The sequence below is a fragment of the Amia ocellicauda genome, unplaced genomic scaffold (assembly GCF_036373705.1).
Source record: "Amia ocellicauda isolate fAmiCal2 unplaced genomic scaffold, fAmiCal2.hap1 HAP1_SCAFFOLD_178, whole genome shotgun sequence".
Classification (NCBI taxonomy): domain Eukaryota; kingdom Metazoa; phylum Chordata; class Actinopteri; order Amiiformes; family Amiidae; genus Amia; species Amia ocellicauda.
The window spans coordinates 60706-84710 of record NW_027102741.1 but is presented as its reverse complement, the minus strand read 5'-3'; the positions used below and the strand labels follow the sequence as shown (position 1 = coordinate 84710).

General features: G+C 44.7%; 18 non-coding genes and 32 pseudogenes across 18 annotated transcripts; all 50 read left to right on the top strand.

Annotated features, from left to right (window-relative positions):
* The first annotated feature begins 63 nt into the window (after positions 1-63).
* LOC136724194 (uncharacterized) lies at positions 64-182 on the top strand (annotated as a pseudogene).
* A 216-nt stretch (positions 183-398) lies between these two features.
* On the top strand, positions 399-517 carry LOC136724298 (5S ribosomal RNA). Its single transcript, XR_010807007.1, has one exon. It is a non-coding gene; the product is annotated as a 5S ribosomal RNA (ribosomal RNA).
* Positions 518-727: 210 nt separating this feature from the next.
* Positions 728-846, top strand: LOC136724244 (uncharacterized; annotated as a pseudogene).
* A 229-nt stretch (positions 847-1075) lies between these two features.
* LOC136724289 (5S ribosomal RNA) lies at positions 1076-1194 on the top strand. The gene has a single exon (XR_010807002.1). It is a non-coding gene; the product is annotated as a 5S ribosomal RNA (ribosomal RNA).
* A 225-nt stretch (positions 1195-1419) lies between these two features.
* On the top strand, positions 1420-1538 carry LOC136724181 (uncharacterized; annotated as a pseudogene).
* Positions 1539-1754: 216 nt separating this feature from the next.
* On the top strand, positions 1755-1873 carry LOC136724286 (5S ribosomal RNA). Its single transcript, XR_010806999.1, has one exon. It is a non-coding gene; the product is annotated as a 5S ribosomal RNA (ribosomal RNA).
* A 210-nt stretch (positions 1874-2083) lies between these two features.
* LOC136724223 (uncharacterized) lies at positions 2084-2202 on the top strand (annotated as a pseudogene).
* Positions 2203-2429: 227 nt separating this feature from the next.
* LOC136724288 (5S ribosomal RNA) lies at positions 2430-2548 on the top strand. Its single transcript, XR_010807001.1, has one exon. It is a non-coding gene; the product is annotated as a 5S ribosomal RNA (ribosomal RNA).
* Positions 2549-2773: 225 nt separating this feature from the next.
* On the top strand, positions 2774-2892 carry LOC136724180 (uncharacterized; annotated as a pseudogene).
* A 210-nt stretch (positions 2893-3102) lies between these two features.
* Positions 3103-3221, top strand: LOC136724217 (uncharacterized; annotated as a pseudogene).
* A 221-nt stretch (positions 3222-3442) lies between these two features.
* On the top strand, positions 3443-3561 carry LOC136724232 (uncharacterized; annotated as a pseudogene).
* Positions 3562-3778: 217 nt separating this feature from the next.
* Positions 3779-3897, top strand: LOC136724274 (5S ribosomal RNA). The gene has a single exon (XR_010806988.1). It is a non-coding gene; the product is annotated as a 5S ribosomal RNA (ribosomal RNA).
* A 221-nt stretch (positions 3898-4118) lies between these two features.
* LOC136724222 (uncharacterized) lies at positions 4119-4237 on the top strand (annotated as a pseudogene).
* A 215-nt stretch (positions 4238-4452) lies between these two features.
* Positions 4453-4571, top strand: LOC136724284 (5S ribosomal RNA). The gene has a single exon (XR_010806997.1). It is a non-coding gene; the product is annotated as a 5S ribosomal RNA (ribosomal RNA).
* Positions 4572-4781: 210 nt separating this feature from the next.
* LOC136724228 (uncharacterized) lies at positions 4782-4900 on the top strand (annotated as a pseudogene).
* A 220-nt stretch (positions 4901-5120) lies between these two features.
* On the top strand, positions 5121-5239 carry LOC136724206 (uncharacterized; annotated as a pseudogene).
* Positions 5240-5448: 209 nt separating this feature from the next.
* LOC136724205 (uncharacterized) lies at positions 5449-5567 on the top strand (annotated as a pseudogene).
* Positions 5568-5794: 227 nt separating this feature from the next.
* LOC136724211 (uncharacterized) lies at positions 5795-5913 on the top strand (annotated as a pseudogene).
* Positions 5914-6123: 210 nt separating this feature from the next.
* LOC136724287 (5S ribosomal RNA) lies at positions 6124-6242 on the top strand. Its single transcript, XR_010807000.1, has one exon. It is a non-coding gene; the product is annotated as a 5S ribosomal RNA (ribosomal RNA).
* A 216-nt stretch (positions 6243-6458) lies between these two features.
* Positions 6459-6577, top strand: LOC136724262 (5S ribosomal RNA). The gene has a single exon (XR_010806977.1). It is a non-coding gene; the product is annotated as a 5S ribosomal RNA (ribosomal RNA).
* Positions 6578-6789: 212 nt separating this feature from the next.
* On the top strand, positions 6790-6908 carry LOC136724209 (uncharacterized; annotated as a pseudogene).
* Positions 6909-7123: 215 nt separating this feature from the next.
* LOC136724176 (5S ribosomal RNA) lies at positions 7124-7242 on the top strand. The gene has a single exon (XR_010806964.1). It is a non-coding gene; the product is annotated as a 5S ribosomal RNA (ribosomal RNA).
* Positions 7243-7452: 210 nt separating this feature from the next.
* On the top strand, positions 7453-7571 carry LOC136724203 (uncharacterized; annotated as a pseudogene).
* A 553-nt stretch (positions 7572-8124) lies between these two features.
* LOC136724245 (uncharacterized) lies at positions 8125-8243 on the top strand (annotated as a pseudogene).
* A 209-nt stretch (positions 8244-8452) lies between these two features.
* On the top strand, positions 8453-8571 carry LOC136724224 (uncharacterized; annotated as a pseudogene).
* A 214-nt stretch (positions 8572-8785) lies between these two features.
* Positions 8786-8904, top strand: LOC136724299 (uncharacterized; annotated as a pseudogene).
* Positions 8905-9119: 215 nt separating this feature from the next.
* LOC136724254 (uncharacterized) lies at positions 9120-9238 on the top strand (annotated as a pseudogene).
* A 221-nt stretch (positions 9239-9459) lies between these two features.
* LOC136724290 (5S ribosomal RNA) lies at positions 9460-9578 on the top strand. Its single transcript, XR_010807003.1, has one exon. It is a non-coding gene; the product is annotated as a 5S ribosomal RNA (ribosomal RNA).
* Positions 9579-9794: 216 nt separating this feature from the next.
* Positions 9795-9913, top strand: LOC136724253 (uncharacterized; annotated as a pseudogene).
* Positions 9914-10132: 219 nt separating this feature from the next.
* On the top strand, positions 10133-10251 carry LOC136724242 (uncharacterized; annotated as a pseudogene).
* Positions 10252-10466: 215 nt separating this feature from the next.
* On the top strand, positions 10467-10585 carry LOC136724263 (5S ribosomal RNA). Its single transcript, XR_010806978.1, has one exon. It is a non-coding gene; the product is annotated as a 5S ribosomal RNA (ribosomal RNA).
* A 216-nt stretch (positions 10586-10801) lies between these two features.
* Positions 10802-10920, top strand: LOC136724201 (uncharacterized; annotated as a pseudogene).
* Positions 10921-11130: 210 nt separating this feature from the next.
* On the top strand, positions 11131-11249 carry LOC136724210 (uncharacterized; annotated as a pseudogene).
* Positions 11250-11474: 225 nt separating this feature from the next.
* LOC136724207 (5S ribosomal RNA) lies at positions 11475-11593 on the top strand. The gene has a single exon (XR_010806967.1). It is a non-coding gene; the product is annotated as a 5S ribosomal RNA (ribosomal RNA).
* A 216-nt stretch (positions 11594-11809) lies between these two features.
* On the top strand, positions 11810-11928 carry LOC136724200 (uncharacterized; annotated as a pseudogene).
* A 210-nt stretch (positions 11929-12138) lies between these two features.
* Positions 12139-12257, top strand: LOC136724189 (uncharacterized; annotated as a pseudogene).
* Positions 12258-12482: 225 nt separating this feature from the next.
* On the top strand, positions 12483-12601 carry LOC136724195 (5S ribosomal RNA). Its single transcript, XR_010806966.1, has one exon. It is a non-coding gene; the product is annotated as a 5S ribosomal RNA (ribosomal RNA).
* A 216-nt stretch (positions 12602-12817) lies between these two features.
* On the top strand, positions 12818-12936 carry LOC136724199 (uncharacterized; annotated as a pseudogene).
* Positions 12937-13146: 210 nt separating this feature from the next.
* Positions 13147-13265, top strand: LOC136724188 (uncharacterized; annotated as a pseudogene).
* A 225-nt stretch (positions 13266-13490) lies between these two features.
* Positions 13491-13609, top strand: LOC136724183 (5S ribosomal RNA). Its single transcript, XR_010806965.1, has one exon. It is a non-coding gene; the product is annotated as a 5S ribosomal RNA (ribosomal RNA).
* A 216-nt stretch (positions 13610-13825) lies between these two features.
* LOC136724198 (uncharacterized) lies at positions 13826-13944 on the top strand (annotated as a pseudogene).
* Positions 13945-14154: 210 nt separating this feature from the next.
* On the top strand, positions 14155-14273 carry LOC136724187 (uncharacterized; annotated as a pseudogene).
* Positions 14274-14498: 225 nt separating this feature from the next.
* Positions 14499-14617, top strand: LOC136724282 (5S ribosomal RNA). The gene has a single exon (XR_010806995.1). It is a non-coding gene; the product is annotated as a 5S ribosomal RNA (ribosomal RNA).
* A 210-nt stretch (positions 14618-14827) lies between these two features.
* Positions 14828-14946, top strand: LOC136724239 (uncharacterized; annotated as a pseudogene).
* Positions 14947-15162: 216 nt separating this feature from the next.
* Positions 15163-15281, top strand: LOC136724301 (uncharacterized; annotated as a pseudogene).
* A 215-nt stretch (positions 15282-15496) lies between these two features.
* On the top strand, positions 15497-15615 carry LOC136724291 (5S ribosomal RNA). The gene has a single exon (XR_010807004.1). It is a non-coding gene; the product is annotated as a 5S ribosomal RNA (ribosomal RNA).
* A 215-nt stretch (positions 15616-15830) lies between these two features.
* Positions 15831-15949, top strand: LOC136724293 (5S ribosomal RNA). Its single transcript, XR_010807005.1, has one exon. It is a non-coding gene; the product is annotated as a 5S ribosomal RNA (ribosomal RNA).
* A 209-nt stretch (positions 15950-16158) lies between these two features.
* LOC136724230 (uncharacterized) lies at positions 16159-16277 on the top strand (annotated as a pseudogene).
* Positions 16278-16498: 221 nt separating this feature from the next.
* On the top strand, positions 16499-16617 carry LOC136724197 (uncharacterized; annotated as a pseudogene).
* Positions 16618-23104: 6487 nt separating this feature from the next.
* Positions 23105-23219, top strand: LOC136724257 (U5 spliceosomal RNA). The gene has a single exon (XR_010806973.1). It is a non-coding gene; the product is annotated as a U5 spliceosomal RNA (small nuclear RNA).
* Positions 23220-24005: the final 786 nt, after the last annotated feature.

Below are 24005 nucleotides of genomic sequence, written 5' to 3'. Positions count from 1 at the left end.
TCTGCTGGAAGTTCCGTCAATACCCGCCAACCTTTAAGAGACATCATGCAGCCAGGCATCTTGGCTTGCGGCCACACCATCCTGAACGTGCCCGATCTCGTCAGATCTCGGAAGCTAAACGGGGCAGGACCTGGTCAGTACATGAATGTGAGACCTCCTGGAAATACCAGGTGCTGCAAGCCTTTTACGTCTCCTGGGTAACTTTATCGTAGCTCTTAATACTCTCTATCTGTCTGGAGGAGATATAATTGAAGTATTGTACACGTACCCAGCTACTGTCAACATCCTTTGCTGCACTGATATTTTTCCATCCATTTTTCTTTTTTTTTTTTTTTTCTGCTGGAAGTTCCGTCAATACCCGCCAACCTTTAAGAGACATAATGCAGCCAGGCCTCTCGGCTTGCGGCCACACCGTCCTGAATGCGCCCGATCTCGTCAGATCTCGGAAGCTAAACGGGGCAGGGCCTGGTCAGTACTTGGATGGGAGACCTCCTAGAAATACCAGGTGCTGCAAGCCTTTTACGTCTCCTGGGTAACTTCATCGTAGCTCTTAATACTCTCTTTCTGTCTCCAGGAGATATAATTGAAGAATTGTACACGTACTAGGCTACTTTCAACACCCATTGCTGCACTGGTATATTTCCCTCTATTTTTCTTTTTTTTTTTTCCTGGCAGTTCCGTCAATACCCGCCAGCCTTTAAGAGACATCATGCAGCCAGGCGTCTCGGCTTGCGACCACACCATCCTTAACTCGCCCGATCTCGTCAGATCTCGGAAGCTAAACGGGGCAGGACCTGGTCGGTACATGAATGTGAGACCTCCTGGAAATACCTGGTGCTGCAAGCTTTTACGTCTCCTGGGTAACTTTATCGTAGCTCTTAATACTCTCTATTTGTCTGGAGGAGATATAATTGAAGTATTGTACACGTACCCAGCTACTGTCAACATCCTTTGCTGCACTGATATTTTTCCATCCATTTTTCTTTTTTTTTTTTTTTTTTTTTTTTTTTTTTTTGCTGGCAGTTCCGTCAATACCCGCCAGCCTTTAAGAGACATCATGCAGCCAGGGCTTTCGGCTTGCGGCCACACCGTCCTGAACGCGCCCGATCTCGTCAGATCTCGGAAGCTAAACGGTGCAGGGCCTGGTCAGTACTTGGATGGGAGACCTCCTAGAAATACCAGGTGCTGCAAGCTTTTTACGTCTCCTGGGTAACTTCATCGTAACTCTTAATACTCTCTATCTGTCTGGAGGAGATATAATTGAAGTGTTGTACACGTACCCAGCTACTGTCAACACCATTTGCTGCACTGATATTTTTCCATCCATTTTTCTTTTTTCTTTTTTTCTTTTATTTTTTTGCTGGAAGTTCCGTCAATACCCGCCAATCTTTAAGAGACATCATGCAGCCAGGGCTTTCGGCTTGTGGACACACCGTCCTGAATGCGCCCGATCTCGTCAGATCTCGGAAGCTAAACGGTGCAGGGCCTGGTCAGTACTTGGATGGGAGACCTCCTAGAAATACCAGGTGCTGCAAGCTTTTTACGTCTCCTGGGTAACTTTATCGTAGCTCTTAATACTCTCTATCTGTCTGGAGGAGATATAATTGAAGTATTGTACACGTACCCAGCTACTGTCAACATCCTTTGCTGCACTGATATTTTTCCATCCATTTTTCTTTTTTTTTTTTTTTTCTGCTGGAAGTTCCGTCAATACCCGCCAACCTTTAAGAGACATAATGCAGCCAGGCCTCTCGGCTTGCGGCCACACCGTCCTGAATGCGCCCGATCTCGTCAGATCTCGGAAGCTAAACGGGGCAGGGCCTGGTCAGTACTTGGATGGGAGACCTCCTAGAAATACCAGGTGCTGCAAGCCTTTTACGTCTCCTGGGTAACTTCATCGTAGCTCTTAATACTCTCTTTCTGTCTCCAGGAGATATAATTGAAGAATTGTACACGTACTAGGCTACTTTCAACACCCTTTGCTGCACTGGTATATTTCCCTCTATTTTTCTTTTTTTTTTTTCCTGGCAGTTCCGTCAATACCCGCCAGCCTTTAAGAGACATCATGCAGCCAGGCGTCTCGGCTTGCGGCCACACCATCCTGAACTCGCCCGATCTCGTCAGATCTCGGAAGCTAAACGGGGCAGGACCTGGTCGGTACATGAATGTGAGACCTCCTGGAAATACCTGGTGCTGCAAGCTTTTACGTCTCCTGGGTAACTTTATCGTAGCTCTTAATACTCTCTATTTGTCTGGAGGAGATATAATTGAAGTATTGTACACGTACCCAGCTACTGTCAACATCCTTTGCTGCACTGATATTTTTCCATCCATTTTTCTTTTTTTTTTTTTTTTTTTTTTTTTTTTTTGCTGGCAGTTCCGTCAATACCCGCCAGCCTTTAAGAGACATCATGCAGCCAGGGCTTTCGGCTTGCGGCCACACCGTCCTGAACGCGCCCGATCTCGTCAGATCTCGGAAGCTAAACGGTGCAGGGCCTGGTCAGTACTTGGATGGGAGACCTCCTAGAAATACCAGGTGCTGCAAGCTTTTTACGTCTCCTGGGTAACTTCATCGTAACTCTTAATACTCTCTATCTGTCTGGAGGAGATATAATTGAAGTATTGTACACGTACCCAGCTACTGTCAACACCATTTGCTGCACTGATATTTTTCCATCCATTTTTCTTTTTTCTTTTTTTCTTTTATTTTTTTGCTGGAAGTTCCGTCAATACCCGCCAACCTTTAAGAGACATCATGCAGCCAGGGCTTTCGGCTTGTGGACACACCGTCCTGAATGCGCCCGATCTCGTCAGATCTCGGAAGCTAAACGGTGCAGGGCCTGGTCAGTACTTGGATGGGAGACCTCCTAGAAATACCAGGTGCTGCAAGCTTTTTACGTCTCCTGGGTAACTTCATCGTAGCTCTTAATACTCTCTTTCTGTCTCCAGGAGATATAATTGAAGAATTGTACACGTACCCGGCTACTTTCAACACCCTTTGCTGCACTGGTATATTTCCCTCTATTTTTCTTTTTTTTTTTTGCTGGCAGTTCCGTCAATACCCGCCAGCCTTTAAGAGACATCATGCAGCCAGACATCTCGGCTTGCGGCCACACCGTCCTGAACGCGCCCGATCTTGTCAGATCTCGGAAGCTAAACGGGGCAGGACCTGGTCAGTACTTAAATGTGAGACCTCCTGGAAATACCAGGTGCTGCCAGCTTTTTACGTCTCCTGGGGAACTTCATCGTAGCTCTTAATACTCTCTATCTGTCCGGAGGAGATATAATTTAAGTATTGTACACGTACCCAGCTACTGTCAACACCCTTTGCTGCACTGATATTTTTCCATCCATTTTTTTTTTTTTTTTTTTTTTTTTTTTTGCTTGAAGTTCTGTCAATACCCGCCAACCTTTAAGAGACATCATGCAGCCAGGCGTCTCGGCTTGCGGCCACACCATCCTGAACTCGCCCGATCTCGTCAGATCTTGGAAGCTAAACGGGGCAGGACCTGGTCGGTACATGAATGTGAGACCTCCTGGAAATACCTGGTGCTGCAAGCTTTTACGTCTCCTGGGTAACTTTATCGTAGCTCTTAATACTCTCTATCTGTCTGGATGGAGATATAATTGAAGTATTGTACACGTACCCAGCTACTGTCAACACCCTTTGCTGCACTGATATTTTTCCATCCATTTTTCTTTTTTTTTTTTTTTTTCTGCTGGAAGTTCCGTCAATACCCGCCAACCTTTAAGAGACATAATGCAGCCAGGCCTCTGGGCTTGCGGCCACACCGTCCTGAATGCGCCCGATCTCGTCAGATCTCGGAAGCTAAACGGGGCAGGGCCTGGTCAGTACTTGGATGGGAGACCTCCTAGAAATACCAGGTGCTGCAAGCCTTTTACGTCTCCTGGGTAACTTCATCGTAGCTCTTAATACTCTCTATCTGTCCAGAGGAGATATAATTTAAGTATTGTACACGTACCCAGCTACTGTCAACACCCTTTGCTGCACTGATATTTTTCCATCCATTTTTATTTTTTTTTTTTTTTTTTTTTTTGCTTGAAGTTCTGTCAATACCCGCCAACCTTTAAGAGACATCATGCAGCCAGGCATCTCGGCTTGCGGCCACACCATCCTGAACGTGCCCGATCTCGTCAGATCTCGGAAGCTAAACGGGGCAGGACCTGGTCAGTACATGAATGTGAGACCTCCTGGAAATACCTGGTGCTGCCAGCTTTTACGTCTCCTGGGTAACTTTATCGTAGCTCTTAATACTCTCTATCTGTCTGGAGGAGATATAATTGAAGTATTGTACACGTACCCAGCTACTGTCAACATCCTTTGCTGCACTGATATTTTTCCATCCATTTTTCTTTTTTTTTTTTTTTTCTGCTGGAAGTTCTGTCAATACCCGCCAACCTTTAAGAGACATCATGCAGCCAGGCATCTCGGCTTGCGGCCACACCGTCCTGAATGCGCCCGATCTCGTCAGATATCGGAAGCTAAACGGGGCAGGGCCTGGTCAGTACTTGGATGGGAGACCTCCTAGAAATACCAGGTGCTGCAAGCCTTTTACGTCTCCTGGGTAACTTCATCGTAGCTCTTAATACTCTCTTTCTGTCTCCAGGAGATATAATTGAAGAATTGTACACGTACTAGGCTACTTTCAACACCCTTTGCTGCACTGGTATATTTCCCTCTATTTTTCTTTTTTTTTTTTCCTGGCAGTTCCGTCAATACCCGCCAGCCTTTAAGAGACATCATGCAGCCAGGCATCTCGGCTTGCGGGCACACCATCCTGAACGTGCCCGATCTCGTCAGATCTCGGAAGCTAAACGGGGCAGGACCTGGTCAGTACATGAATGTGAGACCTCCTGGAAATACCTGGTGCTGCAAGCTTTTACGTCTCCTGGGTAACTTTATCGTATCTCTTAATACTCTCTATCTGTCTGGAGGAGATATAATTGAAGTATTGTACACGTACCCAGCTACTGTCAACACCCTTTGCTGCACTGATATTTTTCCATCCATTTTTATTTTTTTTATTTTTTTTTTTTTTGCTTGAAGTTCTGTCAATACCCGCCAACCTTTAAGAGACATCATGCAGCCAGGCATCTCGGCTTGCGGCCACACCATCCTGAACGTGCCCGATCTCGTCAGATCTCGGAAGCTAAACGGGGCAGGACCTGGTCAGTACATGAATGTGAGACCTCCTGGAAATACCTGGTGCTGCAAGCTTTTACGTCTCCTGGGTAACTTCATCGTAGCTCTTAATACTCTCTTTCTGTCTCCAGGAGATATAATTGAAGAATTGTACACGTACTAGGCTACTTTCAACACCCTTTGCTGCACTGGTATATTTCCCTCTATTTTTCTTTTTTTTTTTTGCTGGCAGTTCCGTCAATACCCGCCAGCCTTTAAGAGACATCATGCAGCCAGGCATCTCGGCTTGCGGCCACACCATCCTGAACGTGCCCGATCTCGTCAGATCTCGGAAGCTAAACGGGGCAGGACCTGGTCAGTACATGAATGTGAGACCTCCTGGAAATACCTGGTGCTGCAAGCTTTTACGTCTCCTGGGTAACTTTATCGTAGCTCTTAATACTCTCTATCTGTCTGGAGGAGATATAATTGAAGTATTGTACACGTACCCAGCTACTGTCAACATCCTTTGCTGCACTGATATTTTTCCATCCATTTTTCTTTTTTTTTTTTTTTTTTTTTTTTTTTTTTGCTGGCAGTTCCGTCAATACCCGCCAGCCTTTAAGAGACATCATGCAGCCAGGGCTTTCGGCTTGCGGCCACACCGTCCTGAACGCGCCCGATCTCGTCAGATCTCGGAAGCTAAACGGTGCAGGGCCTGGTCAGTACTTAAATGTGAGACCTCCTGGAAATACCAGGTGCTGCCAGCTTTTTACGTCTCCTGGGTAACTTCATCGTAGCTCTTAATACTCTCTTTCTGTCTGGAGAAGATATAATTGAAGAATTGTACACGTACCCGGCTACTTTCAACACCCTTTGCTGCACTGGTATTTTTCCCTCTATTTTTCTTTTTTTTTTTTGCTGGCAGTTCCGTCAATACCCGCCAACCTTTAAGAGACATCATGCAGCCAGGCATCTTGGCTTGCGGCCACACCATCCTCAACGCTCCCGATCTCGTCAGATCTCGGAAGCTAAACGGGGCAGGGCCTGGTCAGTACTTGGATGGGAGACCTCCTAGAAATTCCAGGTGCTGCAAGCTTTTTACGTCTCCTGGGTAACTTTATCGTAGCTCTTAATACTCTCTATCTGTCTGGAGGAGATATAATTGAAGTATTGTACACGTACCCAGCTACTGTCAACACCCTTTGCTGCACTGATATTTTTCCATCCATTTTTCTTTTTTTTTTTTTTTTTTGCTGGAAGTTCCGTCAATACCCGCCAACCTTTAAGAGACATAATGCAGCCAGGCCTCTCGGCTTGCGGCCACACCGTCCTGAATGCGCCCGATCTCGTCAGATCTCGGAAGCTAAACGGGGCAGGGCCTGGTCAGTACTTGGATGGGAGACCTCCTAGAAATACCAGGTGCTGCAAGCCTTTTACGTCTCCTGGGTAACTTCATCGTAGCTCTTAATACTCTCTTTCTGTCTCCAGGAGATATAATTGAAGAATTGTACACGTACTAGGCTACTTTCAACACCCTTTGCTGCACTGGTATATTTCCCTGTATTTTTCTTTTTTTTTTTTTTGCTGGCAGTTCCGACAATACCCGCCAGCCTTTAAGAGACATCATGCAGCCAGGCATCTCGGCTTGCGGCAAAACCATCCTGAACGCGCCCGATCTCGTCAGATCTCGGAAGCTAAACGGGGCAGGACCTGGTCAGTACATGAATGTGAGACCTCCTGGAAATACCTGGTGCTGCAAGCTTTTACGTCTCCTGGGTAACTTTATCGTAGCTCTTAATACTCTCTATCTGTCTGGAGGAGATATAATTGAAGTATTGTACACGTACCCAGCTACTGTCAACATCCTTTGCTGCACTGATATTTTTCCATCCATTTTTCTTTTTTTTTTTTTTTTCTGCTGGAAGTTCCGTCAATACCCGCCAACCTTTAAGAGACATAATGCAGCCAGGCCTCTCGGCTTGCGGCCACACCGTCCTGAATGCGCCCGATCTCGTCAGATCTCGGAAGCTAAACGGGGCAGGGCCTGGTCAGTACTTGGATGGGAGACCTCCTAGAAATACCAGGTGCTGCAAGCCTTTTACGTCTCCTGGGTAACTTCATCGTAGCTCTTAATACTCTCTTTCTGTCTCCAGGAGATATAATTGAAGAATTGTACACGTACTAGGCTACTTTCAACACCCTTTGCTGCACTGGTATATTTCCCTCAATTTTTCTTTTTTTTTTTTGCTGGCAGTTCCGTCAATACCCGCCAGCCTTTAAGAGACATCATGCAGCCAGGCATCTCGGCTTGCGGCCACACCATCCTGAACGTGCCCGATCTCGTCAGATCTCGGAAGCTAAACGGGGCAGGACCTGGTCAGTACATGAATGTGAGACCTCCTGGAAATACCTGGTGCTGCAAGCTTTTACGTCTCCTGGGTAACTTTATCGTAGCTCTTAATACTCTCTATCTGTCTGGAGGAGATATAATTGAAGTATTGTACACGTACCCAGCTACTGTCAACATCCTTTGCTGCACTGATATTTTTCCGTCCATTTTTTTTTTTTTTTTTTTTTTTTTTTTTTTTTGCTGGACGTTCCGTCAATACCCGCCAGCCTTTAAGAGACATCATGCAACCAGGCCTCTCGGTTTGCGGACACACAGTCCTGAACCCGCCCGATCTCGGAAGATCTCGGAAACTAAATGGGGCAGGGCCTGGTCAGTACTTGGATGGGAGACCTTCTGGAAATACCAGGTGCTGCCAGCTTTTTACGTCTCCTGGGGAACTTCATCGTAGCTCTTAATACTCTCTTTCTGTCTGGAGAATATATAATTGAAGAATTGTACACGTACCCGGCTACTTTCAACACCCTTTGCTGCACTGGTATTTTTCCCTCTATTTTTCTTTTTTTTTTTGGCTGGCAGTTCCGTCAATACCCGCCAGCCTTTAAGAGACATCATGCAGCCAGGCATCTCGGCTTGCAGCCACACCATCCTGAACGCGCCCGATCTCGTCAGATCTCGGAAGCTAAACGGGGCAGGACCTGGTCAGTACATGAATGTGAGACATCCTGGAAATACCTCGTGCTGCAAGCTTTTACGTCTCCTGGGTAACTTTATCGTAGCTCTTAATACTCTCTATCTGTCTGGAGGAGATTTAATTGAAGTATTGTACACGTACCCAGCTACTGTCAACACCCTTTGCTGCACTGATATTTTTCCATCCATTTTTTTTTTTTTTTTTTGCTGGAAGTTCCGTCAATACCCGCCAACCTTTAAGAGACATCATGCAGCCAGGACTTTCGGCTTGCGGCCACACCATCCTGAACTCGCCCGATCTCGTCAGATCTTGGAAGCTAAACGGGGCAGGACCTGGTCAGTACATGAATGTGAGACCTCCTGGAAATACCTGGTGCTGCAAGCTTTCACGTCTCCTGGGTAACTTTATCGTAGCTCTTAATACTCTCTATCTGTCTGGAGGAGATATAATTGAAGTATTGTACACGTACCCAGCTACTGTCAACACCCTTTGCTGCACTGATATTTTTCCATCCATTTTTCTTTTTTTTTTTTTTTTTGCTGGAAGTTCCGTCAATACCCGCCAGCCTTTAAGAGACATCATGCAGCCAGACATCTCGGCTTGCGGCCACACCGTCCTGAACGCGCCCGATCTCGTCAGATCTCGGAAGCTAAACGGGGCAGGACCTGGTCAGTACTTGAATGTGAGACCTCCTGGAAATACCTGGTGCTGCAAGCTTTTACGTCTCCTGGGTAACTTTATCGTAGCTCTTAATACTCTCTATCTGTCTGGAGGAGATATAATTGAAGAATTGTACACGTACCCAGCTACTGTCAACACCATTTGCTGCACTGATATTTTTCCCTCCATTTTTCTTTTTTCTTTTGTTTTTTGCTGGAAGTTCCATCAATACCCTCCAGCCTTTAAGACACATCATGCAGCCAGGCCTCTTGGCTTGAGGCCACACCGTCCTGAAGACGCAAGATCTCGTCAGATCTCGGAAGAGAAACTAGGCAGGGCCTGGTCAGTAATTGGATGGGTGACCTCCTGGAAATACCAGGTGCTGAAAGCTTTTTACATCTCCTGGGTAACTTCAGAGTAGCTCTTAATACTCTCATTCAGTCTGGAGGAGATATAATTGAAGAATTGTACATGTACCCGGCTACTTTCAACACCCTGTCCTGCACTGATATTTTTCCCTCCATTTTTCTATTTATTTATTTTTTATTTTTTGCTGGAAGTTCCGTCAATACCCGCTAGCCTTTAAGAGACATCATGCAGCCCGGCCTCTTGGCTTGCGGCCACACCGTCCTGAACACGCCCGATCTCGTCAGATCTCGGAAGCCAATCGGGGCAGGGCCTGGTCAGTACTTGGATGGGAGACCTCCTGGAAATACCAGGTGCTGCATGCTTTTTACGTCTCCTGGGAAACTTCATCGTAGCTCTTAATACTCTCTATCTGTCTGGAGGAGATATAATTGAAGTATTGTACACGTACCCGGCTACTTTCAACAGCCTTTGCTGCACTGATATTTTTCCCTCCATTTTTCTTTTTTCTTTTTTTTTTTGCTGGAAGTTCCGTCAATACCCGCCAGCCTTAAAAAGACATCATGCAGCCGGGCCTCTCGGCTTTTGGCCACACCGTCCTGAATGCGCATGATATCGTCAGATCTCGGAAGCTAAACGGGGCAGGACCTGGTCAGTACTTGAATGTGAGACCTCCTGGAAATACCAGGTGCTGCAAGCTTTTACGTCTCCTGGGTAACTTTATCGTAGCTCTTAATACTCTCTTTCAGTCTGCAGGAGATATAATTGAAGAATTGTACACGTACCCGGCTACTTTCAACACCCTTTCCTGCACTGATATTTTTCCCTCCATTTTTCTATTTTTTTTTTATTTTTTTTTGCTGGAAGTTCCGTCAATACCCGCCAACCTTTAAGAGACATCATGCAGCCAGGCCTTTCGGCTTGCGGCCACACCATCCTGAACTCGCCCGATCTCGTCAGATCTTGGAAGCTAAACGGGGAAGGACCTGGTCGGTACATGAATGTGAGACCTCCTGGAAATACCTGGTGCTGCAAGCTTTTACGTCTCCTGGGTAACTTTATCGTAGCTCTTAATACTCTCTATCTGTCTGGAGGAGATATATTTGAAGTATTGTACACGTACCCAGCTACTGTCAACACCCTTTGCTGCACTGATATTTTTCCATCCATTTTTCTTTTTTTTTTTTTTTTTTGCTGGAAGTTCCGTCAATACCCGCCAACCTTTAAGAGACATCATGCAGCCAGGCCTCTCGGCTTGCGGCCACACCGTCCTGATTGCGCCCGATCTCGTCAGATCTCGGAAGCTAAACGGGGCAGGGCCTGGTCAGTACTTGGATGGGAGACCTCCTAGAAATACCAGGTGCTGCAAGCCTTTTACGTCTCCTGGGTAACTTCATCGTAGCTCTTAATACTCTCTTTCTGTCTCCAGGAGATATAATTGAAGAATTGTACACGTACTAGGCTACTTTCAACACCCTTTGCTGCACTGATATTTTTCCCTCCATTTTTCTTTTTATTTTATTTTTTTGCTGGAAGTTCCGTCAATATCCGCCAGCCTTTAAGAGACATCATTCAGCCAGGCCTCTTGGCTTGTAGTCACACCGTCCTGAACGCGCCCGATCATATCAGATTTCGGAAGCTAAACGGGGCAGGGCCTGGTCAGTACTTGGATGTGTGACCTCCTGGAAATACCAGGTGCTGCAAGCTTTTTACTTCTCCTGGGTAACTTCATCGTAGCTCTTAATACTCTCTTTCTTTCTCCAGGAGATATAATTGAAGAATTGTACACGTACCCGGCTACTTTCAACACCCTGTGCTGCACTGGTATATTTCCCTCTATTTTTCTTTTTTTTTTTTGCTGGCAGTTCCGTCAATACCCGCCAGCCTTTAAGAGACATCATGCAGCCAGGCATCTCGGCTTGCGGCCACACCATCCTGAACGCGCCTGATCTCGTCAGATCTCGGAAGCTAAACGGGGCAGGACCTGGTCAGTACATGAATGTGAGACCTCCTGGAAATACCTGGTGCTGCAAGCTTTTACGTCTCCTGGGTAACTTTATCGTAGCTCTTAATACTCTCTATCTGTCTGGAGGAGATATAATTGAAGTATTGTACACGTACCCGGCTACTTTCAAAACCCATTACTGGACTGATATTTTTCCCTCCATTTTTCTTTTTCTTTTTTTTTTTTTTTTTTTTTTGCTGGAAGTTCCGTCAATACCCGCCAGCCATTAAGAGACATCATGTAGCCAGGCTTCTCGGCTTGCGGCCACACCGTCCTGAATGCGCCCGATCTCGTCAGATCTCGGAAGCTAAACGGGGCAGGGCCTGGTCAGTACTTGGATGGGAGACCTCCTAGAAATACCAGGTGCTGCAAGCTTTTTACGTCTCCTGGGTAACTTCATCGTAGCTCTTAATACTCTCTTTCTGTCTGGAGGAGATATAATTGAAGAATTGTACACGTACTAGGCTACTTTCAACAGCCTTTGCTGCACTGATATTTTTCCCTCCATTTTTCTTTTTATTTTATTTTTTTGCTGGAAGTTCCGTCAATATCCGCCAGCCTTTAAGAGACATCATGCAGCCAGGCCTCTTGGCTTGTAGTCACACCGTCCTGAACGCGCCCGATCATATCAGATTTCGGAAGCTAAACGGGGCAGGGCCTGGTCAGTACTTGGATGTGTGACCTCCTGGAAATACCAGGTGCTGCAAGCTTTTTACGTCTCCTGGGTAACTTCATCGTAGCTCTTAATACTCTCTTTCTTTCTCCAGGAGATATAATTGAAGAATTGTACACGTACCCGGCTACTTTCAACACCCTGTGCTGCACTGGTATATTTCCCTCTATTTTTCTTTTTTTTTTTTGCTGGCAGTTCCGTCAATACCCGCCAGCCTTTAAGAGACATCATGCAGCCAGGCATCTCGGCTTGCGGCCACACCATCCTGAACGCGCCCGATCTCGTCAGATCTCGGAAGCTAAACGGGGCAGGACCTGGTCAGTACATGAATGTGAGACCTCCTGGAAATACCTGGTGCTGCAAGCTTTTACTTCTCCTGGGTAACTTTATCGTAGCTCTTAATACTCTCTATCTGTCTGGAGGAGATATAATTGAAGTATTGTACACGTACCCGGCTACTTTCAAAACCCATTACTGCACTGATATTTTTCCCTCCATTTTTCTTTTTCTTTTTTTTTTTTTTTTTTTTTTGCTGGAAGTTCCGTCAATACCCGCCAGCCATTAAGAGACATCATGTAGCCAGGCCTCTCGGCTTGCGGCCACACCGTCCTGAATGCGCCCGATCTCGTCAGATCTCGGAAGCTAAACGGGGCAGGGCCTGGTCAGTACTTGGATGGGAGACCTCCTAGAAATACCAGGTGCTGCAAGCTTTTTACGTCTCCTGGGTAACTTCATCGTAGCTCTTAATACTCTCTTTCTGTCTGGAGGAGATATAATTGAAGAATTGTACACGTACTAGGCTACTTTCAACAGCCTTTGCTGCACTGATATTTTTCCCTCCATTTTTCTTTTTATTTTATTTTTTTGCTGGAAGTTCCGTCAATATCCGCCAGCCTTTAAGAGACATCATGCAGCCAGGCCTCTTGGCTTGTAGTCACACCGTCCTGAACGCGCCCGATCATATCAGATTTCGGAAGCTAAACGGGGCAGGGCCTGGTCAGTACTTGGATGTGTGACCTCCTGGAAATACCAGGTGCTGCAAGCTTTTTACGTCTCCTGGGTAACTTCATCGTAGCTCTTAATACTCTCTTTCTTTCTCCAGGAGATATAATTGAAGAATTGTACACGTACCCGGCTACTTTCAACACCCTGTGCTGCACTGGTATATTTCCCTCTATTTTTCTTTTTTTTTTTTGCTGGCAGTTCCGTCAATACCCGCCAGCCTTTAAGAGACATCATGCAGCCAGGCATCTCGGCTTGCGGCCACACCATCCTGAACGCGCCCGATCTCGTCAGATCTCGGAAGCTAAACGGGGCAGGACCTGGTCAGTACATGAATGTGAGACCTCCTGGAAATACCTGGTGCTGCAAGCTTTTACTTCTCCTGGGTAACTTTATCGTAGCTCTTAATACTCTCTATCTGTCTGGAGGAGATATAATTGAAGTATTGTACACGTACCCGGCTACTTTCAAAACCCATTACTGCACTGATATTTTTCCCTCCATTTTTCTTTTTCTTTTTTTTTTTTTTTTTTTTTTGCTGGAAGTTCCGTCAATACCCGCCAGCCATTAAGAGACATCATGTAGCCAGGCCTCTCGGCTTGCGGCCACACCGTCCTGAATGCGCCCGATCTCGTCAGATCTCGGAAGCTAAACGGGGCAGGGCCTGGTCAGTACTTGGATGGGAGACCTCCTAGAAATACCAGGTGCTGCAAGCTTTTTACGTCTCCTGGGTAACTTCATCGTAGCTCTTAATACTCTCTTTCTGTCTGGAGGAGATATAATTGAAGAATTGTACACGTACTAGGCTACTTTCAACAGCCTTTGCTGCACTGATATTTTTCCCTCCATTTTTCTTTTTATTTTATTTTTTTGCTGGAAGTTCCGTCAATATCCGCCAGCCTTTAAGAGACATCATGCAGCCAGGCCTCTTGGCTTGTAGTCACACCGTCCTGAACGCGCCCGATCATATCAGATTTCGGAAGCTAAACGGGGCAGGGCCTGGTCAGTACTTGGATGTGTGACCTCCTGGAAATACCAGGTGCTGCAAGCTTTTTACGTCTCCTGGGTAACTTCATCGTAGCTCTTAATACTCTCTTTCTTTCTCCAGGAGATATAATTGAAGAATTGTACACGTACCCGGCTACTTTCAACACCCTGTGCTGCACTGGTATATTTCCCTCTATTTTTCTTTTTTTTTTTTGCTGGCAGTTCCGTCAATACCCGCCAGCCTTTAAGAGACATCATGCAGCCAGGCATCTCGGCTTGCGGCCACACCATCCTGAACGCGCCCGATCTCGTCAGATCTCGGAAGCTAAACGGGGCAGGACCTGGTCAGTACATGAATGTGAGACCTCCTGGAAATACCTGGTGCTGCAAGCTTTTACTTCTCCTGGGTAACTTTATCGTAGCTCTTAATACTCTCTATCTGTCTGGAGGAGATATAATTGAAGTATTGTACACGTACCCGGCTACTTTCAAAACCCATTACTGCACTGATATTTTTCCCTCCATTTTTCTTTTTCTTTTTTTTTTTTTTTTTTTTTTGCTGGAAGTTCCGTCAATACCCGCCAGCCATTAAGAGACATCATGTAGCCAGGCCTCTCGGCTTGCGGCCACACCGTCCTGAATGCGCCCGATCTCGTCAGATCTCGGAAGCTAAACGGGGCAGGGCCTGGTCAGTACTTGGATGGGAGACCTCCTAGAAATACCAGGTGCTGCAAACTTTTTACGTCTCCTGGGTAACTTCATCGTAGCTCTTAATACTCTCTTTCTGTCTCCAGGAGATATAATTGAAGAATTGTACACGTACCCGGCTACTTTCAACACCCTTTGCTGCACTGGTATATTTCCCTCTATTTTTCTTTTTTTTTTTTGCTGGCAGTTCCGTCAATACCCGCCAGCCTTTAAGAGACATCATGCAGCCAGGCCTCTTGGTTTGCGGCCACACCATCCTGAACGCGCCCAATCTCATCAGATCTCGGAAGCTAAACGGGGCAGTGTCTATTCTGTACTTGGATGGGAGACCTCCTGGAAATACCAGGTGCTGCAAGCTTCTTACGTCTCCTGGGTAACTTCATCATAGCTCTTAATACTCTCTTTCTGTCTGGAGGAGATATAATTGAAGAATTGTACACGTACCCGGCTACTTTCAACTCCCTTTGCTGCACTGATATTTTTCCCTCCATTTTTCTTTTTTCTTCTTTATTTTGCTGGAAGTTCTGTCAATATCCTCCAGCCTTTAAGAGACATCATGCAGCCAGGCATCTCGGCTTGTGGCCACACCATCCTGAATGCGCACGATCTCGTCAGATCTCGGAAGCTAAACGGGGCAGGGCCTGGTCAGTACTTAGATGGGAGACCTCCTGGAGATACCAGGTGCTGCAAGCTTTTTACATCACTTGGGTAACTTCATCGTAGCTCTTCATACTCGCTTTCTGTCTGGAGGAGATATAATTGAAGTATTGTACACGTACCCAGCTACATTTAACACCCTTTGCTGCACTGATATTTTTCCCTCCATTTTTCTTATTTCTTTTTTTTTTGCTGGAACTTCCGTCAATACCCGCCAGCCTTTAAGAGACTTCATACATCCAGGCCTCTAGGTTTGCGGCCACACCGTCCTGAACGCGCCCGATCTCATCAGATCTCGGAAGCTAAACGGGGCAAGACCTGGTCAGTACTTGGATGGGAGACCTTCTGGAAATACCTGGTGCTGCAAGCTTCTTAGTCTCCTGAGTAACTTCATTGTAGCTCTTAATACTCTCTTTCTGTCAGGAGAAGATACAATTGAAGAAATGTACACGTACCCGGCAACTTTCAACACCCTTTGCTGCACTGATATTTTTCCCTCCATTTTTCATTTTTCTTTTTTTTTTTGCTGGAAGGTCCGTCAAAACCCGCCCGCCTTTAAGAGACATCATGCTGCCAGGCGTCTCGGCTTGCGGCCACGCCGTCCTGAACGCGACCGATCTCATCAGATCTCGGAAGCTATACAGGGCAGGGCCTGGTCAGTACTTGGATGGGTGACCTCCTGGAAATACCAGGTGCTGCAAGCTTTATACGTCTCCTGGGTAACATCATCGTAGATCTTAATACTCTCTTTCTGTCTGGAGGAGATATAATTGAAGAAATGTACACGTACCCGGCTACTTTCAACACCCTTTGCTGAACTGATATTTTTCCCTCCATTTTTCTTTTTTTATTTGCTGGAAGTTCCGTCAACACCCGTCAGCCTTTAAGAGACATCATGCAGCCAGGCCTCTCGGCTTGCGGCTACACCGTCCTGGACGCACCCCGTCTCGTCAGATCTCGGAAGCTAAACGGGGCATGGCCTGGTCAGTACTTGGATGGGAGATCTCCTAGAAATACCAGGTGCTGCAAGCTTTTTACGTCTCCTGGGTAACTTCATCGTAGCTCTTAATACTCTCTTTCTGTCTGGAGGAGATATAATTGAAGAATTGTACACGTTCCCGGCTACTTTCAACACCCTTTCCTGCACTGTTATTTTTCCCTCCATTTTTTTATTTTTTTATTTTTTATTTTTTGCTGGAAATTCCGTCAATACCCGCCAGCCTTTAAGAGACATCATGCAGCCAGGCATCTCGGCTTGCGGCCACACCGTCCTGAACGTGCCCGGTCTCGTCAGACCTTGGAAACTAAACGGGCCAGGGCCTGGTTAGTACTTGGATGGGTGACCTCCAGGAAATACCAGGTGATGCAAGCTTTTTACGTCTCCTGGGTATCTTCATCGTAGCTCTTAATACTCTTTATCTGTCTGGAGGAGATATAATTGAAGTATTGTACACTTTGTCTTAGGGACAGTCTGGCTAGCAGTGACTGAGTGGTTGACAGACGACAAGCAACGGAATGTACGTGCTCTGTGATGTCATAGCAGTCAGCTGAGAGAGGCTCGTGATGTCATCGCTGAGCTGTCTGTCTGTCTGTCTGTCTCTCTCTCTCTCTTTCTCTCTCTCTCTCTCTCTCTCTCTTCCTCTCAATTCAATTCATTTGTATTGTCAAAGCAATTGGACATACATACATATATATATATATATATATATATATATATACATACATACATACATCCATACATGCTAGAAAGTCATTACTATGTTATCTTAAAGGCTAACTAAGCAGAACATATATCATTATAGAACAGAGTTCATAGGTCAACACATGGTTTTAGGGAACAGGCACGTAGGTCATACCGTTTGACAATGTCTCCAAGGTTCTCATCGTAAATAACAAACAGAAATCAAACTATCTTCTGGGCTGACCTTCTAGCTTGACCGTATCTTTCTTAAGTATACAAGAGAGAAAAACAGGTGTAAGAAAATAATTTCTAATTTTCCTTCTACACATATATACATACATACATACATATGTAGCGTTATGTTGGGTGTATTTGGATAAGAGCATTTGGGCTCTGAGCTGAAGCACTGATCTAAAGAAGACCTCTCCCCCCCCAAAGTTATCAGATTTCCTTAGCTCATCAGCTTGGAACTGGTTTGCATCAAAGTGACAGTTTTGGGGAGGATGGCACCGAGAAGAGGCCAAATAGTTTGGAATTCTGCTATGAGATGTCTGGAGAAAGGGGCCTGTAGGTGATAAAAACTCTTTGAAGTGGATGAGAGCCGAAATCCCGACATAGAGCTACGAACCCAGGCCAACCGGCATTTCCAAAAGATGGCATGGATTGACATCAGTCATAAATAAAGCCTCCCTCCAATAGGACACTGGGGGCTGAAACCGAAATCCAATCTCAAGAACTCAGGGACCAATCACCTACTGATCTGACAGACTATAAGGAACAGCGGACAGTCTTTCTCTCTCTCTCTCTCTCACCTGAACCAGAAACTCGCTGCCACAGCTCAACCTGTAGCTCTGTTGCCAGAACCGGAATCAGAAACCAACCAAGTCTTTGCCGGCAACAGAAGAGTTAAACTATGAGAAGGAGATTGAGCGAAGAATTATTTTAAAGGACTTTATTAAATAAATAACTTCACAGACCCACCTGATCAGTGGAGTTTTACAGCTGGACAATTGACTAAGTCGACTGAATACGAAAGTGTCAGTCACTTAAATAGCTATTTGAGTCTTAAGAAACTTGACCCTTGGAACAAACAGGGCCCTGCTTTCCTCAAAGACTTCGTCTTCAAGTAACTACGGTGGAACCATGCTTACAAAGAAGATTTTGTGCACAACCTTGGAGCCTTCAAACCAATGGAAAATCTGTTTGGAAACGACTCTACATTCCCGAAACCCCAACTTCCAGGTGCATCGACTGAGTGGAAGTTCTTGGACAAAGCCGAACCGGACTGCCTTTGTTCCAAACCACACGGACCTCGTGCCGTGTGCTGTTATCTGAGCCCGAAGCCAGAGAGGCCTCTCTGCGACGAAGTTCACATAAGTTTAACAGTTTGGAGTTTGTGATTCATGACATTTGAGAAATCAATTAGAAATGTTAATCTGTGATTCATAACTCTAGAATGTGTAATATCATTTAGTTTTCTTAAATATAAATGTGAGTTGCATTAAACTGTTTTGTTGATAATTTTAGAAATAAAATCTGTCAACGCCGAGAAATATCTTCTCATTCCTGTTTAACTGTTTAGTCTGAAATTGACACAAGTTAATAGACATTAGATTATTGGTGGCCCTGCCTATCCTTAATCATTGAATAATAATCAGTTAAGGGAAATTGTGGTAACAAATAGGATCTTTCTCGGCACCTAAACGTAAATGAGACTGATATATATATAACGAGAAGTTACCTGACATAAATACTAACCTGCGTAGTTATTTAATGTCTGACTAATAATACTAACGAGAGACTCACCTTCGTCTTACTAACCGGTGTTGTAGTCAATGTGTTTATAACCTTTTTTGTTTAACGATTTGTTAAACGGAATGTACGTGCTCTGTGCTGTCATAGCAGTAAGCTGAGAGAGGCTCGTCATGTCATCACTGAGCTGGCTGGCTGGCTGGCTCTCTGTGTGTGTGTGTGTGTGTATGTGTGTCTCTCTGTCTGTCTGTCTGTCTCTCTCTCTCTCTCTCTCTCTCCCTCTCAATTCAATTCATTTGTATTGTCAAAGCAATTGGACATGCATACATACATACATACATATATATGGAAAATAAACAATATGTGTACATCTCTTTCGGCATTAGTGGTGCCCTCACAGATGTGCAAGTTACATGACAGACAGACAGACAGACACACACACACTTTCACACACAGACAGACAGACACACACAGAAACACACACACATACTTTGACAGACAGACAGACAGACACACGCATATTATGGGTCTTTGTTGGGTAGTGAAATGGGTAGCATCAGTCGCAGTGTGGGTAATGTCAGGGAGCCAATCATAGTCCCCGTTATTTGCATATCGTGGCGCAAAGCATTCTGGGAAAAGCAACTAAACACGTTTAGTCATGTATTTGTCCATAGTTTACACATGAGATGAAAGAGACAGTATGACGTATTGAGCACCTGGTATTCCTCATGTGTATGTGAGGGGCAGAGGAACCGGATCCCAAGTGTGCGTCCCAGGTGCTATAGGTTTCAAAGCATGCAGGGGAATAGGCACCCCACCCTGACACCTATAGAAGACTGGATAGGGAGATATAAATAGCAATGGGGAGACTCTTGTACTTGGTGTGGCTCTATCCATATAGTGGGGCCAGCAGCCACTTAGCAGGTGCAGCAATAGAAGCTCAGCCTGGGGAGACTGGATTTAGCATTTCCTCTCCATTTTGATAACTATCCATAATCATTTCTGCAAAATACTTCTATGATACCTATGTATGTTTTTTACTTGTACTATATTATACTATCAAGTATCAGTGTACACATACAATGTGACCTGTTACATTAATACAGAGGCCACGGAAGGCCAGATCACTAATAGCCACTGTCCCCTGATATTACACTTTTTTACAATCACTTTGGCACTCATTTCAGAACCTTGATGTCATTTTTCAAAACTCTAGACACTAAACTCACACCCGATGATCAAAATGCACATTTTTCAAAACTCTAACACTTTTTTACAATTGCTTGGATACAATACACATCAACCTCAGATCATTTGTTCATTGAACTAAAATGACACAACTTAACATCAAAGTATTACCATTTCAAAATGCAATTCACACATTACATCTGAGATCACTGTCTATTCATTTCATTACAAAGATCTAACTATCAATTGATACAGCTGCTCAAAATGATAAGTGACTGTTGCATTACTCTTAATGCATAATTTTATGGAAACTGACAAACAATATTCCATGTTTCGATCATGAAAGTTTCAGGATAATGAGATCCATTGACATCAATAAACGAGGAGCATGAACCAGTTGGACTACATTATCTATGGATGTAATATTTCATCATCATTCATCATCATGTAGCACTTTTCCACACCATGTTTGCAGTGTGGAAGGAAAGTTAGAAATTCTTTCTCTAATACCTGTTTTTCTCTCTTGTATACTTAAGAAAGATAAGGTCAAGCTAGAAGGTCAGGCCAGAAGGTAGTTTGATTTCTGTTTGTTATTTACGATGAGAATCTTGGAGACAATGTCAAACAGTATGATTGAAGTGCCTGCTCCCTAATCCATGTGTTGATCTATGAACTCTGTCCTATAATGATATAAATTCTGCTTAGCTAACTTTTAAGATAACATAGTAATGACTTTCTGATTATAACCAGCTCTTTGATTTTTGTGTATAAAAGCTCTGACTGTTAAAATGAAGGCAGAGCGACTTTGGGATCTACTTGAGTCACTGTTCCTCTCCACGCTGCGTGTATTAAAGGCATTGCAACTAACGCTCCAACCTGGTTGAAGATGATTGTTCTTCCACATCAGATTTGACATTACTGTATGTATGCAGGCCCTTGTAATTGCTTTTCCAATACTGCCAACTGGTTATTGATGATTGATTTCACATTGTGGTACGAGTATCGAGTGAAATGAGTGCTATCCACCCCAGCAACACAGTGATAACATGGAGCCGGCAGGTCATCCAGGTCACAATAGAGGTCAAGCAGTGGGAGGAGGAAGACGTGGTGGTCAAAGGAATGGAAGGGGACATGCACCCCTTCTGAGAGGTGGTCGTGGGCCTCGTCATAGAGGAGGGCTTAGGCCTCACCAGAGAGGCAGCCATGGGCCTCATTTGAGAGGTGTTGGGGGAACGTGGTAGAGGACAAGGCCACGGACCAGACAGCGGCAGCAACAGCAAATAGTGTCCAGTGAAATCCGAGAAATAGTTGTAGAGCATGTTGTAAATCATGGCATGACCATGACTGAGGCAGCTACAATGATTCAATCAAACCTCAGAATCAACTCAGGATCAACTGTGGCCTCAATCATCAGAAATTTCCGTACTGAGAAGCGGCAAGTCTTCAGCATGCACTAAACATTAGGCTACTCTCAATTGTCAAATGACTGTATACTGCATACCAATGTGTAGCACAGAGTATAGTGTGCCTTTTGAAAGAAATGCAGACAGAGTGAAGCAGCTGATGACTGAGTATGTTCAGGTATGTTCAGTTTCAAGATGCCTCTTGTGAAAAATGGTTGTGAGAACCTGAACCTGAACACAGGGCTGATGGAAATTCAGAAGTACAGTAATCAATCCTTTGTTTTACACTAAGCCAGGTGAGGAACACTGCAGTTGACATTTTACTGTAGTTTTGTTCTTTTTTGTAGCTAATTATTGTTGCATGGATTCAAAGAAACCTATGGTGTGATTTGATTGTATTGCATCAATACATTTCAGATTTTGTTCAATGATTCCACTGTGTCTGTAGTATTCTCTCTACTAGTCCTTTTACAGTGATGTATTTATGTGTAGTACCATAATGAAACATGTATCACATATTTTGTACTACAATATTTAATGATTGTACGAACAACTACACAGTGAAACTATCGGTATCTTCTGTGTGGGTGATCTAAATAAATGTTACTATGGTATTTCATGATAAATGAATTATTTGAACCAACAAGTCTGCAAGTGCAAGGTTTCTTTAAAGATATGAATGCACAATGCAATGTTTTGAACATTGGACAGCCTGTGTTACAAGTGATGACCGTTTTGAGTTTTGTGTCTAGAGTTTTGAAAAATGACATCAAGGTTCTGAAATTAGTGACAAAGTGATTGTAAAAAACTGTATATTCATCCTATTTAATGTGCTCTTTTAAAATGTACTTTTCTTTTTTATGTTGCCATTTCTGTTCTACCAATGTTTCAGTTGTTAGCCAAAGATTGACAGAGTACATCTCATACACACAGGCCAGACAGCAAGGATTTCTTTTTGAAATTCAATTACAAATGCTGCATGAACTCATCAATACGATTAGAGCTCCTGAAAGCAATATAACTAACTCACTCTACAGCATCTCATTAGCAGTGAAAAGAAACCAAGAAAGTTGGGACAGTCGACTGTTTACCACTATGTAACATCACCTTTTCTTTTAATAACACTTATTAAGCACTTGGGCACTGAAGACACCACTTGGTTAAGTTTAGCAAGTGGGATTTCCCCCCATTCATCCATTATGCATTTCCTCAGCTGCGCAACTGCACAGGGCCTTCGTTGTCTTAATTTGCACTTCATAGTGCGCCACACATTCTCAATTCGGAGACAGGTCAGGACTGCAGGCAGGCCATGCTAGCACCCGCACTCTCTGCCTACGCAACCATGCGCTTGTAATCTGGGCAGAATGTGGTTTGGCGTTATCCTGCTGAAAAATGCAGGGATGTCCCTGGAAAAGACGATGTCTGGATGGCAGCATATGTTGCTCCAAAATGTGTACATCTCTTTCTGCAAAAATGGTGCCCTCACAGATGTGCGAGTTACATGACAGACAGACACTCATACACACTGTCACACCCACACACACACACACACTTTCACAGACAGACACACGCACACACACTCACTTTCACACAGAGACAGACACACAAACACAGAGACAGACACACACACACTCACTTTCACACAGAGACACACAAACACATACACTTTCACACAGACACACACACACATACATACATACATACATACATATATAAGGAAAAGAAACAATACATTTAAAAATCACAAAAAGATGTAATAAAGTACAGAAAATCTAAATGTAATAAAATGTGATCTTTAATACACACAAATATGTATGGCTGGTCGGATGCGTCTTGGACTCGGGTTCCTCTTCATTACGTATAATGCTTTTGCCTTTTGCTATAGCTTTCCGTGGAGGGGATCGTGGGTGAGTTTGTACCATTCTTGGGGGGCTCTGCCTTGTTGGGGCGGAGCTGTGATCCAGGTGAACAGCAGATCGGACATAGGTGGGCATGTGGGCGGAGGAGGAAGGCCGGTCAAGCAAATAAGCTTGCTAAGGTACGCAGCAGCAGCAAGCAGCCCCACCATCCAGTCAGCCAGCCAGTCTGGCTGGCAGTGACTGAGTGGTTGACAGACGGCAAGCAACGGAATGTACGTGCTCTGTGATGTCATAGGAGTCACCTGAGAGAGATGTTTGTGATGTCATCGCTGAGCTGGCTGGCTCTGTGTGTCTTGCTGGCTGTGTGTGTGTGTGTGAGAGAGAGAGAGACTTTTTGACTTTTATCAGACTTCATTGCCTGTTTGCAACACGCAATAATTCATACAAAAGAAAATAAATAAATAAAAAATAGTGTTCCCCTTTGTTTGTCTCCCCCCAACAAGCATTAACTCCGCCACTGATCTGTACACTTTTAAAGAAAGCAACCCAATACACACAACAAAACAACCATCAAATACTAAACCCTATAAATGAATTACATAATAAAAACCAACTCCCCGTCATACAATTCACAAAGGGCATCATTAATACACCAGACCTGTTCAAAAATCAGCCTGTAATAGTTAAACTCTAGTCTGACTCTGCACTTGACCAGCATGGCAAACACTCTCACTGCATCCTCACTGCCCTCCCCACACACTCTGTTCTTCCTAGTCTTATAGACGGCCATTTTAGCCTGGCCCAGCAAGAAGTTTACCAGCTGGTCCACATGTTTGGTCTTTCTGGTGTATCGCGCCCCTAAAATAAAAACCTTTGT